Genomic DNA, 15097 nt, shown 5'->3' on the forward strand with positions numbered 1-15097 from the left:
ATAACTTAAATGTTAAATGAAGAAATGACTCACTGTCTGAAACGGATTTATTTGAATCAATTTACGTCTTTCATTCACAGCTGTAAAGATTTACACAAAACTATATTTCAGTCATTCTTTACTTAGTCCACTTCCTCTAAATCATATAAAAATCAACTAATTCGAATTCATTTTTCACAGACTGAGGAAGTACATCCATGCGATCTGGTGCTTTCAGGTGCGTGAACTTTCCTAGTCGAAAGCCACGCCCTGCACAGGAGCCGTATATAAAGAGGCTTCCATTAACGGCAGTCAGCAGACACATCGTCCTCAGTGAGCCAAGAAGAGGTCCAATCATGAAGCTTATGGTGAGAAAAAAATATCACTATTTATTGTACATACACTATTCCTTTATAGAAACAAATATATACTGTATATATACACGCCTAATACATATATATATACACGTATATGTAGTTACTATACATGTCATATTTTATTGCACCATGTTCGTTCTTATGAATTATAAATTGATTAGTGAAAATAAGTACGTATCACTGAAATAATTTATCTATAAGTTTTTGATTAATGATTTCAGGCAATCATATTGGTGTGTTCGGCAGCGACCATGGTAACACACGCCGATCCCGAACCACACAAGAATCACCACTACCCTTACTACTACTACTATTCTAACCGCCACAATGTCAAGTCACTGGAGGGCGATGGAGTGGCCAGGCATCCAGGTGGCGGCACCTCCTTCGTGGCTCCTCAAGTTCACGGCCTCACCAAACGCTCAGCAGACCCAACGCCAGAACCTAACCCTGAACCAGCAGCTGATCCTAATTCCGCCAGTACTTATAGTTACCAAGTAGTTCACCATGGCCATCCCCACTATGGATACCACAATGGCAATCGCTACCCTTACAACAGCTATCGCTACAACCGCTACTATGGTTATCCTCACAGATACCACAGCCACCACAAGAGATCAGTCGAATCTGAACCCGAACCTGAACCTCATTACAGCTATCACGGACGCCCTCACTACTATAATAGATATTATCACAGCTACCTCAACTACTATCCTTACTACGCCGGTTACCGTTACCGCTACAGAGGATAAGGACGGAGGCAGGTATGGCCTGCGACAGGTGTTGTGGCGATGGTTCTTTACCAGATGTCTGATAGTCCGGTTTGCTCACGCCGGTTTTTCAGGCACTGGTAGTCATAAAACTGAGGAAGTGTCTTTTGAATGTCGGCATAGCTGTGCACTGTGTACAGAATAAAATTATGATAATTTAATGGAGAATATATTTACAGTCCTATAACTTATGCTATCGAAGATAATGCACACTCAGGATACCTCTGTTTCAGAGAAAAGGCATATTCCTTGTTCCTTCCTTCGTTGTTTTATCTACACATGTATCTCTGTACATATATATGAATACACACACATGCATGTATATATGTATATATATATTTATATTTATGTATATATATATATATATATATATATATATATATATATATATATAAAGATATATACATATATGAATATATATATAAACAGAAATACTAACACGGTAAACATGTGTATACATACTACAAGACGTTTTTCGTAGGATAACTCTTTAGACGACGAAAAAACCCGACCTCTCAATATGATTATTTTTTTTACTGCAGTTATTACATATTATATGTATAGATTCATATATTCATACGCATAGCACACACACACACACACACACGCATATATATACTTATAAATATATGTATATATATATATATATATATATATATATATATATATATATATTGTGTGTCTGTGTGTGATTGTAGATATTTATAAGATCATATACTTATACGTGTGTATTCTTCTTCTTTTAACGGTAGGTTCATGTCTGAGCCGCCGTGGTCACAGCATGATACTTAATTGTAGTTTTCATGTTGTGATGCTCTTGGAGTGAGTACGTGGTAGGGTCCCTAGTTCCTTTCTACGGAGAGTGCCGGTGTTACCTTTTAGGTAATCATTCTCTCTAGTCTGTGAGGCCATTTAACTCCAGAAATTATTCTTTCTACGACTACAAGACACAGGTAAGGTGCATCATGCAAACTATCTGCCCCTTGGAGAAAAATGATACGTGTGTATGGTGTATGTTTAATTAGTTATGTGCAATATATATGGATGTATCCATGTAGTATATGCATCAGCTGCTTAAGAAAACATCGAAACAGGGAAATGTAGTAAAGGCAAATAACGTCCTAAAGGTCAAAATCTTGCAGTGGGATGAATCGCTATACGATGATATATATATATATATATTATATATATTATATATATATATATATATATATTTATATATATATGCATATCTGTATGTATATATATACATTTAATATACATACTAATTTATATTTATATATTAATATGTATATATAACTGAAATACATATTTTCCATATACATATATATATATATATATATATATATATATATATTATATATATATATATATATATATATATATATATATATATGTATGTATGTATTACATTGATTTTTTTTTACATCAGTTCCAAGATTAGTTCCCTTCATGTCTTTCTGAAAGGAATTCGTAACCTATGACCTCATATGGACTTTGGACTGCAAGTCTTGTTTATTTTTCAGTTCAGTGTCTAAAACGTTTTCTATGAAGTCATTCATTCACGTCTCTAAAAGTTTACACAGAAATACTATACCCCAGTCGTTTTTCCCATATTGTCCTTTATTTGATTCATACAAAAAATTTATTATTCAAGGATTGAGGAAGTATATCCATGTGTGAACATTTCCTAGTCGAAGGCCAGGAGCACAGGAGCCGTATGAAAAGGGGTTTCAACACAGTCAGCAGACACACCCTTCGCTTCCAGCCATGAAGGTCCCTCATGGCGAGCCTCCAAGCAGGTCCACAGCCCATTTCTAACTCCTCTCGACAGGTCTATTCGAGCTACCCAGCCATGACCTCCTAGGTCGTCTCACCCAGGATTGTCTCACAGAGAGACAACCTGATGGGCAGGGTCATCCACAGGGAAACGAGCTAGGTGCCCATATAGCCTGAGTTGGCGATCCCTGATTATGCAAGTAACAGGTCTTATGCCAGTCTCACGATGTAACCGTGGGTTGGTCACATGGTCCTGCCAAATGTACTCCATGATCCGCCAAAGAGTCTTGTTACAGAAGGAATCGAGACAGTCAGCAAGGATATCACATATGCCTGCAGCTTTCCCACTCTTCAGCTTAGAAATTGCCATTCTAATATCAGTTAGGGTAGGAGGTTCCTTGCTGATGGGTGAGTCCAGCACAGGTATTGTGATACCACTTGCATCCAAGCTAACTGTTGGAGGGTCTACCTGGTACAGCTGTTCAAACTACTCAGCCCAATGTTTCACAAACCCAAACATGATTCCAGATGAGAGCGGACTGCAGTCATCTGCGAGGAGGGTTCAGTTTTCTCAGGGCTTGGTAGGCAGAGCGAAGGTCATATACCAATAAATGTCCTTCAACCTCGTCAGCAAGGTTCCTGATGAACTGTTCCTTGTCCCTTCAGTGTCCGAGGCCTACACACCAAGGAGTGACACAAGTTCTGATTGCCATTCAGCTGAGCCAGGCAACACGATTCAGTGACCCCCAATGTCTCCTGGGAGATGAAATTCTTCCCTGCCCTCGGGCATGCAAAATGGGCTCCTGCGCTGCTTCAAGTGTTTTTGCACCTGAAGGACTCCCACAGAGCAACTGGGTCCGTCAAGTTTTCAAGTTCTTTGAATTGATCAGAGACTGCCATGGCGAACCATCGGGCACACTCCTCCTCCCTCAGTCTGTCCAAGTGAAACGCTCTAGAGTGGCCACTGGAGGGACAAGGAGTTCTGAAGTGGACCCATAGGATAACCACTACCAGCCTATGGTCAGTGCCACAGAACTCGGCACTCCGGAAACCCTGCAATTCTAAAGAATCCTCAATTGAGAAGAATGTGGTCAAACTCCTTGGCCACAGTACCTCTATCACTATATGCAATGCGGGTTGAAGCGTTGATACCAGGAGCCAGAAATCCTCAATCTCTGGGACTTAGCAAAGTCCCGGAGAAGAAGGCTGTTCTCGCTGCTGGGATCAGCTCGCGGGCCATGGGGGCCGGACAGACATGTCGTAGCCAGCCAGATCACAGCCGATACCGCATTGAAGTCGCCCAGAACAATGCGAATGTCTCACCGAGGACCAGTCTCAATGCCATAATACACTCATCATCCAGTGTTAACTCAACCACCGAGGGTTGAAGTCGGCTGGAGATGGCTATGGCTACTCCATGGGGGTGATGACCATCGCTACGGACCGACCAGTAGTAGGTGTATCCACCCATACTGCTCATGCCGCATATATATATATATATATATATATATATATATATATATATATATATATATATATATATATATATATATATATATATATATATATATATATATATATATATATGTGCGTCTGTCTCAACATAAGTACGGTGTATCCAGGGAACACAACAACAACGCCCTCTTTTGCCATCAGTGGGACACAGGCCGTCAGATGGAATGGTCAGCGGTGCGAATTGTCTTTCCTTCCGCTGATGTCCACGCCCGCAGGCTCGTGGAATCCTCCTTAATAGAGCTGCTGCTTAATTTCAACTTGATCAGCGGCTTTTCCCATATTAGAATTCCACATGGTCTATCAGTTCTAGGAGGGTACGTCGTGATGAGTGTGGCTAGAACATGGGAATTTTTATGTTTCTAGCAATTAAAATGATAAAGATATATTGCCTGTTTTCAACGTAGTCTCACTGGTGTGCTTGAGAGCAATCGTGGTTACGCACCTCTATTCCTACCACCGTTACTATCCTAACCACAGCCGTGTCAAGTCACTGGAGGGCGATGGAATGGCCAGGCACCCAGGTGGCGGTACCTCCTTCTGCCTCACTAAACGTTTAGCTAACAAAGCTAACAAAGAACCGACAGCTGACCCGGGCACCACCAACAGGTATAGTTAATCCAAGGTCAAACTCCCTGATGGATACCATGGTTATTGCTACCATTACTCTGGCAACATTCATTACTATGGTTACCCTCACACATACCACAATAACCACGAGAGATCATTCGACTCTGAACAAGAACTTGACCTCGTTACAGCTATTACGGCCACCCCCGCTACTACAACAGATATTATCATGGCTATCCCCACTACTATCCTTCCTACGCAGGCTATCGTTACCGCTACATCGGATAAGGACGAGATCAGGTATGGAGTGCGAACAGGCCTTGTGGCGATGTCAGATATGTCTGATACCTTCCAGCCACTCGTTGGAGGCCTCACAAACCTAAGGAACTGTCTTCTTAATTATGGAATTAGAAGAACATTACAGACTTAATAAATATTACAAAAAGATAACAATGGATTGTTTCTTTACAATTCTGTAACATTGCAATTGAAATTAATTATATGAAATATTTCATATTTATCATATTCGTCTTTTCCGAATAAAGCATCAACAACAAAACTCCCTGAGCCTTGATTTGATACCCATTACAAAGAAATATATAACTTATTCGGATCTGAAAACAGTACATCATTACCCATATCTAAGTTCATATTTTGATTTACATATCACACTTTGCTATATCTACTGTATGATCACCAGTGTCTTTCGATGGAACTGCTAACAGGGATTTAGGTGCTCATTTCTAAATTAAATATACAGTGAGTATCAACTTTGATTATCTTGTGCAATTAGTAAAATCTTCCTTAATTGAGATCTGTTTTTAATCGTTTACAGTAGTAAAATTTATGTCAGCTAAGTTCTTTCTAACATAGAATTATGCCAGACTCTCTACCATAACACAGATGCTGTTCCTTCCACACACACTTGGCGTGTGTACTGTACCCGCCCCCTCTTACTACCTACAATTTATTTTACGTAACACTGAAGCCTCCACTTTGTAGAGATAAGACATGGTCTGATTCCGAGTTTTTTTTTTTTCTTCTTCTTCTTGTTCTTCTTACAAAGAAAGATTCGAACCGCATCCGGATATGTAAAGCCTATGCTCAGTTTGCTGCTATTTTGGTGTCATACAGCAGGGAAATGAATGGTGTCACCTTAATATCTATAGCAAGAGATAGGATTTCCCGCAGCGAATTTCCAATCTTTAAGAACTAAATATCAGAGTATCGGGTGAATACTCTCCCATACTGGAATTTCGACCTTCATTTGGCCGGTCGGTTAGCCAAATTAGTACACGTTCAGTAACAACCATACTTTGCTATATACATTAAGTTCTCTTGGAAATTTTCAATTTTGATATGGACCGCAGGAAATGTTAGAAATGGGGTTTTCTAGACTATGGAAGCATCCCTGTAACATCAAGAGGAAAAGTCTGTAGTGGTCATACCGCAGGTGGCACGTACTGTACCTCATGCTTAAGTATCTGTATACACATTTATAGATATGCATATATATATATATATATTATATATATATATATATATTATATATATATTATATATATATAATTCTTTTTTTTTTTTTTTTTTTTTTGTATCAAACTCTAACACACACACACACACACACACACACACACACACACACACACATATATATATATATTTATAATATATATATATATATATATATATATTATATATATGTGTGTGTGTGTGTGTGTGTGTGTGTGTGTGTGTGTGTGTGTGTTAGATATATACAAAAAAAAAAAAAAAAAAAGAATTATATATAAATATATATATATATATATAATATATATATATATATATTATATATATATAGTGCATATCTATAAATGTGTATACAGATACTTAAGCATGAGGTACAGTTTACGTGCCACCTGCGGTATGACCACTACAGACTTTTCCTCTTTGATGTTACAGGGATGCTTCCATAGTCTAGAAAACCCATTTCTTAACATTTCCTGCGGTCCATATCAAAATTGAAAATTTCCAAGAGAACTTAATGTATATAGCAAAGTATGGTTGTTACTGAACGTGTACTAATTTGGCTAACCGACCGCCAAATTGAAGGTCGAAATTCCAGTATGGGAGAGTATTCACCCGATACTCTGATATTTAGTTCTTAAAGATTGGAAATTCGCTGCGGGAAATCCTATCTCTTGCTATAGATATTAAGGTGACACCATTCATTTCCCTGCTGTATGACACCAAAAATAGCAGCAAACTGAGCATAGGCTTTACATATCCGGATGCGGTTCGAATCTTTCTTTGTAAGAAGAACAAGAAAGAAGAAAAAAAAAACTCGGAATCAGACCATGTCTTATCTCTACAAGTGGAGGCTTCAGTGTTACGTAAAATAAATTGTAGGTAGTAAGAGGGGGCGGGTACAGTACACACGCCAAGTGTGTGTGGAAGGAACAGCATCTGTGTTATGGTAGAGAGTCTGGCATAATTCTATGTTAGAAAGAACTTAGCTGACATAAATTTTACTACTGTAAACGATTAAAACAGATCTCAATTAAGGAAGATTTTACTAATTGCACAAGATAATCAAAGTTGATACTCACTGTATATTTATATTTAGAAATGAGCACCTAAATCCCTGTTAGCAGTTTCCCATCGAAAGACACTGGTGATCATACAGTAGATATAGCAAAGTGTGATATGTAAATCAAAATATGAACTTAGATATGGGTAATTGGATGTACTGTTTTCAGATCCGAATAAGTTATATATTTCTTTGTAATGGGTATCAAATCAAGGCTCAGGGAGTTTTGTTGTTGATGCTTTATTCGGAAAAGACGAATATGATAAATATGAAATATTTCATATAATTAATTTCAATTGCAATGTTACAGAATTGTAAAGAAACAATCCATTGTTATCTTTTTGTAATATTTATTAAGTCTGTAATGTTCTTCTAATTCCATAATTAAGAAGACAGTTCCTTAGGTTTGTGAGGCCTCCAACGAGTGGCTGGAAGGTATCAGACATATCTGACATCGCCACAAGGCCTGTTCGCACTCCATACCTGATCTCGTCCTTATCCGATGTAGCGGTAACGATAGCCTGCGTAGGAAGGATAGTAGTGGGGATAGCCATGATAATATCTGTTGTAGTAGCGGGGGTGGCCGTAATAGCTGTAACGAGGTTCAAGTTCTTGTTCAGAGTCGAATGATCTCTCGTGGTTATTGTGGTATGTGTGGGGTAACCATAGTAATGAATGTTGCCAGAGTAATGGTAGCAATAACCATGGTATCCATCAGGGAGTTTGACCTTGGATTAACTATACCTGTTGGTGGTGCCCGGGTCAGCTGTCGGTTCTTTGTTAGCTTTGTTAGCTAAACGTTTAGTGAGGCAGAAGGAGGTACCGCCACCTGGGTGCCTGGCCATTCCATCGCCCTCCAGTGACTTGACACGGCTGTGGTTAGGATAGTAACGGTGGTAGGAATAGAGGTGCGTAACCACGATTGCTCTCAAGCACACCAGTGAGACTACGTTGAAAACAGGCAATATATCTTTATCATTTTAATTGCTAGAAACATAAAAATTCCCATGTTCTAGCCACACTCATCACGACGTACCCTCCTAGAACTGATAGACCATGTGGAATTCTAATATGGGAAAAGCCGCTGATCAAGTTGAAATTAAGCAGCAGCTCTATTAAGGAGGATTCCACGAGCCTGCGGGCGTGGACATCAGCGGAAGGAAAGACAATTCGCACCGCTGACCATTCCATCTGACGGCCTGTGTCCCACTGATGGCAAAAGAGGGCGTTGTTGTTGTGTTCCCTGGATACACCGTACTTATGTTGAGACAGACGCACATATATATATATATATATATATATATATATATATATATATATATATAATAAATATATATATATATATATATATATATATATATATATATATATATATATATATATATATATATATATATATATATATATATGCGGCATGAGCAGTATGGGTGGATACACCTACTACTGGTCGGTCCGTAGCGATGGTCATCACCCCCATGGAGTAGCCATAGCCATCTCCAGCCGACTTCAACCCTCGGTGGTTGAGTTAACACTGGATGATGAGTGTATTATGGCATTGAGACTGGTCCTCGGTGAGACATTCGCATTGTTCTGGGCGACTTCAATGCGGTATCCGCTGTGATCTGGCTGGCTGCGAGATGTCTGTTGGCCCCCATGGCTCGGGAGCTGATCCCAGCAGCGAGAACAGCCTTCCTTCTTCGGGACTTTGCTAAGTCCCAGAGATTGAGGATTTCTGGCTCCTGGTATCAACGCTTCAACCCGCATTGCATATAGTGATAGAGGTACTGTGGCCAAGGAGTTTGACCACATTCTTCTCAATTGAGGATTCTTTAGAATTGCAGGGTTTCCCGGAGTGCCGAGTTCTGTGGCACTGACCATAGGCTGGTAGTGGTTATCCTATGGGTCCACTTCAGAACTCCTTGTCCCTCCAGTGGCCACTCTAGAGCGTTTCACTTGGACAGACTGAGGGAGGAGGAGTGTGCCCGATGGTTCGCCATGGCAGTCTCTGATCAATTCAAAGAACTTGAAAACTTGACGGACCCAGTTGCTCTGTGGGAGTCCTTCAGGTGCAAAACACTTGAAGCAGCGCAGGAGCCCATTTTTGCATGCCCGAGGGCAGGGAAGAATTTCATCTCCCAGGAGACATTGGGGGTCACTGAATCGTGTTGCCTGGCTCAGCTGAATGGCAATCAGAACTTGTGTCACTCCTTGGTGTGTAGGCCTCGGACACTGAAGGGACAAGGAACAGTTCATCAGGAACCTTGCTGACGAGGTTGAAGGACATTTATTGGTATATGACCTTCGCTCTGCCTACCAAGCCCTGAGAAAACTGAACCCTCCTCGCAGATGACTGCAGTCCGCTCATCATCTGGAATCATGTTTGGGTTTGTGAAACATTGGCTGAGTAGTTTGAACAGCTGTACCAGGTAGACCCTCCCAACAGTTAGCTTGGATGCAAGTGGTATCACAATACCTGTGCAGGACTCACCCATCAGCAAGGAACCTCCTACCCTAACTGATATTAGAATGGCAATTTCTAAGCTGAAAGTGGGAAGCTGCAGGCATATGTGATATCCTTGCTGACTGTCTCGATTCCTTCTGTAACAAGACTCTTTGGCGGATCATGGAGTACATTTGGCAGGACCATGTGACCAACCCACGGTTACATCGTGAGACTGGCATAAGACCTGTTACTTGCATAATCAGGGATCGCCAACTCAGGCTATATGGGCACCTAGCTCGTTTCCCTGTGGATGACCCTGCCCATCAGGTTGTCTCTCTGTGAGACAATCCTGGGTGAGACGACCTAGGAGGTCATGGCTTGGGTAGCTCGAATAGACCTGTCGAGAGGAGTTAGAAATGGGCTGTGGACCTGCTTGGAGGCTCGCCATGAGGGACCTTCATGGCTGGAAGCGAAGGGTGTGTCTGCTGACTGTGTTGAAACCCCTTTTCATACGGCTCCTGTGCTCCTGGCCTTCGACTAGGAAATGTTCACACATGGATATACTTCCTCAATCCTTGAATAATAAATTTTTTTGTATGAATCAAAGAAGGACAATAAGGGAAAAACGACTGGGGTATAGTATTTCTGTGTAAACTTTTAGAGACGTGAATGAATGACTTCATAGAAAACGTTTTAGACACTGAACTGAAAATAACAAGACTTGCAGTCCAAAGTCCATATGAGGTCATAGGTTACGAATTCCTTTCAGAAAGACATTGAAGGGAACTAATCTTGGAACTGATGTAAAAAAAATCAATGTAATACATACATACATATATATATATATATATATATATATATATATATATATATAAAATGTATATGGAAAATATGTATTTTTCAGTTATATATACATATTAATATATAAATATAAATTAGTATGTATATTAAATGTATATATATACATACAGATATGCATATATATATATATATATATATATATATATATATATATATATATATATATATATATCAGCGTATAGCGATTCAACACACAGAAAGATTTTGACATATAGACGTTATTTGCCTTTACAACATTTCACTGTGTCGATGTTCTTCTTAGCAGCTGATGCATATACTACATGGATACATCCATATATTATTGCACATAACTAATTAACATACACCATACACACGTATCATTTTTCTCCAAGGGGCAGATAGTTTGCATGATGCACCTTACCTGTGTCTTGTAGTCGTAGAAAGAATAATTTCTGGAGTTAAATGGCCTCACAGACTAGAGAGAATGATTACCTAAAGGTAACACCGGCACTCTCCGTAGAAAGGAACTAGGGACCCTACCACGTACTCACTCCAAGAGCATCACAACATGAAAACTACAATTAAGTATCATGCTGTGACCACGGCGGCTCAGACATGAACCTACCGTTAAAAGAAGAAGAATACACACGTATAAGTATATGATCTTATAAATATCTACAATCACACACAGACACACAATATATATATATATATATATATATATATATATATATATATATATACATATATTTATAAGTATATATATGCTGTGTGTGTGTGTGTGTGTGTGCTATGCGTATGAATATATGAATCTATACTATAATATGTAATAACTGCAGTAAAAAAAATAATCATATTGAGAGGTCGGGTTTTTTTCGTCGTCTAAAGAGTTATCCTACGAAAAACGTCTTGTAGTATGTATACACATGTTTACCGTGTTAGTATTTCTGTTTATATATATATTCATATATGTATATATCTTTATATATATATATATATATATATATATATATATATATATATATCATAAATATACAGATATATAAAGATATATTCATATATATATATATATATATATATATATATATATATATATATATATATATATACATGCATGTGTGTGTATTCATATATATGTACAGAGATACATGTGTAGATAAAACAACGAAGGAAGGAACAAGGAATATGCCTTTTCTCTGAAACAGAGGTATCCTGAGTGTGCATTATCTTCGATAGCATAAGTTATAGGACTGTAAATATATTCTCCATTAAATTATCATAATTTTATTCTGTACACAGTGCACAGCTATGCCGACATTCAAAGACACTTCCTCAGTTTTATGACTACCAGTGCCTGAAAAACCGGCGTGAGCAAACCGGACTATCAGACATCTGGTAAAGAACCATCGCCACAACACCTGTCGCAGGCCATACCTGCCTCCGTCCTTATCCTCTGTAGCGGTAACGGTAACCGGCGTAGTAAGGATAGTAGTTGAGGTAGCTGTGATAATATCTATTATAGTAGTGAGGGCGTCCCGTGATAGCTGTAATGAGGTTCAGGTTCGGGTTCAGATTCGACTGATCTCTTGTGGTGGCTGTGGTATCTGTGAGGATAACCATAGTAGCGGTTGTAGCGATAGCTGTTGTAAGGGTAGCGATTGCCATTGTGGTATCCATAGTGGGGATGGCCATGGTGAACTACTTGGTAACTATAAGTACTGGCGGAATTAGGATCAGCTGCTGGTTCAGGGTTAGGTTCTGGCGTTGGGTCTGCTGAGCGTTTGGTGAGGCCGTGAACTTGAGGAGCCACGAAGGAGGTGCCGCCACCTGGATGCCTGGCCACTCCATCGCCCTCCAGTGACTTGACATTGTGGGGTGTAGAGATAGTTCGGAGTAGTAGTATAAGGGTTAGTTGTGGTGATTCTTGTGTGGTTCTGGAGATTGCGGTTACCATGGGTTCGCTGCTTCCGAAACACCAATAATGATTGCCTGAATCATTAATCAAAAAACCTTATAGATAAATATTTCAGGATACTGTATTATTTTCACTAATCACATTTTATAATTCCATCCCTTAAAGAACAACGAAAACAGTCGGTTTGCCAAAATTTAAAACTTATTGACATTGGCTATGTAGTAACTACATATACGTCCTAGATATATATGTATTTAGAGCGCTGTATATATACAAGTTATATATTGTTTCTATAAAGGAATAGTGTAATGACAATAAACAATAGTGATCATTGATTTTTTTCCTCACCATAGGTTCTCAGATTGGACACCTACTTCTTGCGCTCACTTTAGAGAGACCCCCCCGATGTGTCTGCCTGACTGTCCGTTAATGGAAGCCTATTATCATCAAGGCTCCTGTGAAGGGCTGTCGGCTCGTTCGACCCCTCACTTGGAAATGCTTCTACGCACCTGATAAGCACTCCGACGCATGGATGTACTTCCTCAAGTCTGTGCAAAAAATGAATTCGAAAGTTAGTCTGCATGTTTTATATTATTCAGAGGAAGTGGACAAGTAAAGAATGACTGAAATATAGTTTTTGTGTAAATCTTTCACAGCCTTCTGTGGAATGAAAGACGTATAATTGAGGTCAAATAAATCCGTTGATTCAAGAGCCAAGTGATGTCATTCTTCCTCATATTAACATTTGAGTGTCAATAAAATCAAACAAGTCATCAAATGTAATTTTTAGTACGTTATTGTCAAGGGAATCTCGTCTTGTGAATACTGAGGTCAAAGAAAACCAGTTATGAAGAAATCACATGATCCTAACCTACACTACACCACAAACCGATATTAATACTATGATTGAGGTAAGAGGCCTCTTTACACACACCACACTACACACAACACCACACTACACACACCAACACATACACACACACTAGTAGATATAGATCAGCACTGGGTGTGTGGTCGGTCTCGCCGCCGACAGATTTGTCACAGTATATGTGGCGATACAGTGTATTGGAATCATGTATGATGTTATAGTATATAGCATTAAGCGTTATGTCATACAACACATTAGGATTCCGAATGCGGATTGTTCTGAGTGAATTATGAATGGATTATTTGATTGGATATAATGTACAAGATATTATAAAATTGCTATTCATTCATTACACAGACCAATTCGATTATTAGACTTCAGGGAATTTAGGTTGCCCCTTCTCTCAATAAGTAATATTATTACATGTATTTATACACATAACCTTTCACACTAAACACACATGTATATAGTTATTAAACTTTATAGATATATGAAAATCTTATATCTATATATACATATATATCAGATATATAATATATAGTATATATATTATACTATATTATCTATGTAAGTTATATAACTAGTAAGACTAATAAACTGCACATGGGGTTCCATCTTGAACAAGGATAGCACCCATTAGCTCCTATGTCCAGTGGTTGTCGGTTTTGAAAAAACTTTTGTCGGCTTCGACAGGGCTATTGTGGATATCTGGTGAACAACTACCTTCGGTTTGCTGATTGCACTGGTCTGTTCACCAAATAATTATGTTCTGGCGTTATTACAGTGTAACTGTTTTATAAGCCTGCAGAGATAGCGCTACCTCTCTGAGTTTAGTGGAAGCAGATCCTTACGTGCGGAGGTTGAGGAAGGAGCCTGGTGGGATTCCACACTCACTCACTTTTATTTGTCTGTCCTTCTTGACAAACCTCTCTCCGAACACCAATGATTAAATACTAAGAAATCTTATTCTTTTTTTACTTCATTACCACAACCCGCCCGTCGCTTGTGGGTTATCAAGGAGGCGCGTTGAGTCAGTGGGGCAACCAGGTCCTGACATGTTCTAAACAGCACTGGAAGACCAAGGAAGGATAAAGGAAAAAACATGTCCAATTAAGAAACACATTAAGAAAAATTCGGAAGTGGAACGTAATGTGGAACAATGACAAGAGATCGGGTGAAATATTTATTTTACATTACTGTCTTTGAATGAAATGGATCGATACAATCATTCAAATACTAGGGAAATCAGTGAGATCCAAGTTGGTAAAAAGTAAATGGATAGTTTTTCAAAACTTTAAATGAAAACAATGGACAGTCTTCTTTTTCTGGAAATAGAAGAAGGAAAATTATAGTAAACGGAGGTGCTATGATTTCTCCACGAAAAATAAACTGCAAAGACTAATGGTTACAGCCCAATAAAGTTAGTCGCATTTTTAAAAGTTTTCAAATGACCATACAAGCAAAACATATATAATCATTAGTATTCTACCTATTTG

General features: G+C 38.9%; 2 pseudogenes; one reads left to right on the top strand and one right to left on the bottom strand.

Annotated features, from left to right (window-relative positions):
• The first annotated feature begins 305 nt into the window (after positions 1-305).
• Positions 306-1284, top strand: LOC119571951 (annotated as a pseudogene).
• Positions 1285-12086: 10802 nt separating this feature from the next.
• On the bottom strand, positions 12087-12772 carry LOC119571950 (annotated as a pseudogene).
• Positions 12773-15097: the final 2325 nt, after the last annotated feature.

This window comes from Penaeus monodon, unplaced genomic scaffold (assembly GCF_015228065.2).
Source record: "Penaeus monodon isolate SGIC_2016 unplaced genomic scaffold, NSTDA_Pmon_1 PmonScaffold_881, whole genome shotgun sequence".
NCBI classification, from domain to species: domain Eukaryota; kingdom Metazoa; phylum Arthropoda; class Malacostraca; order Decapoda; family Penaeidae; genus Penaeus; species Penaeus monodon.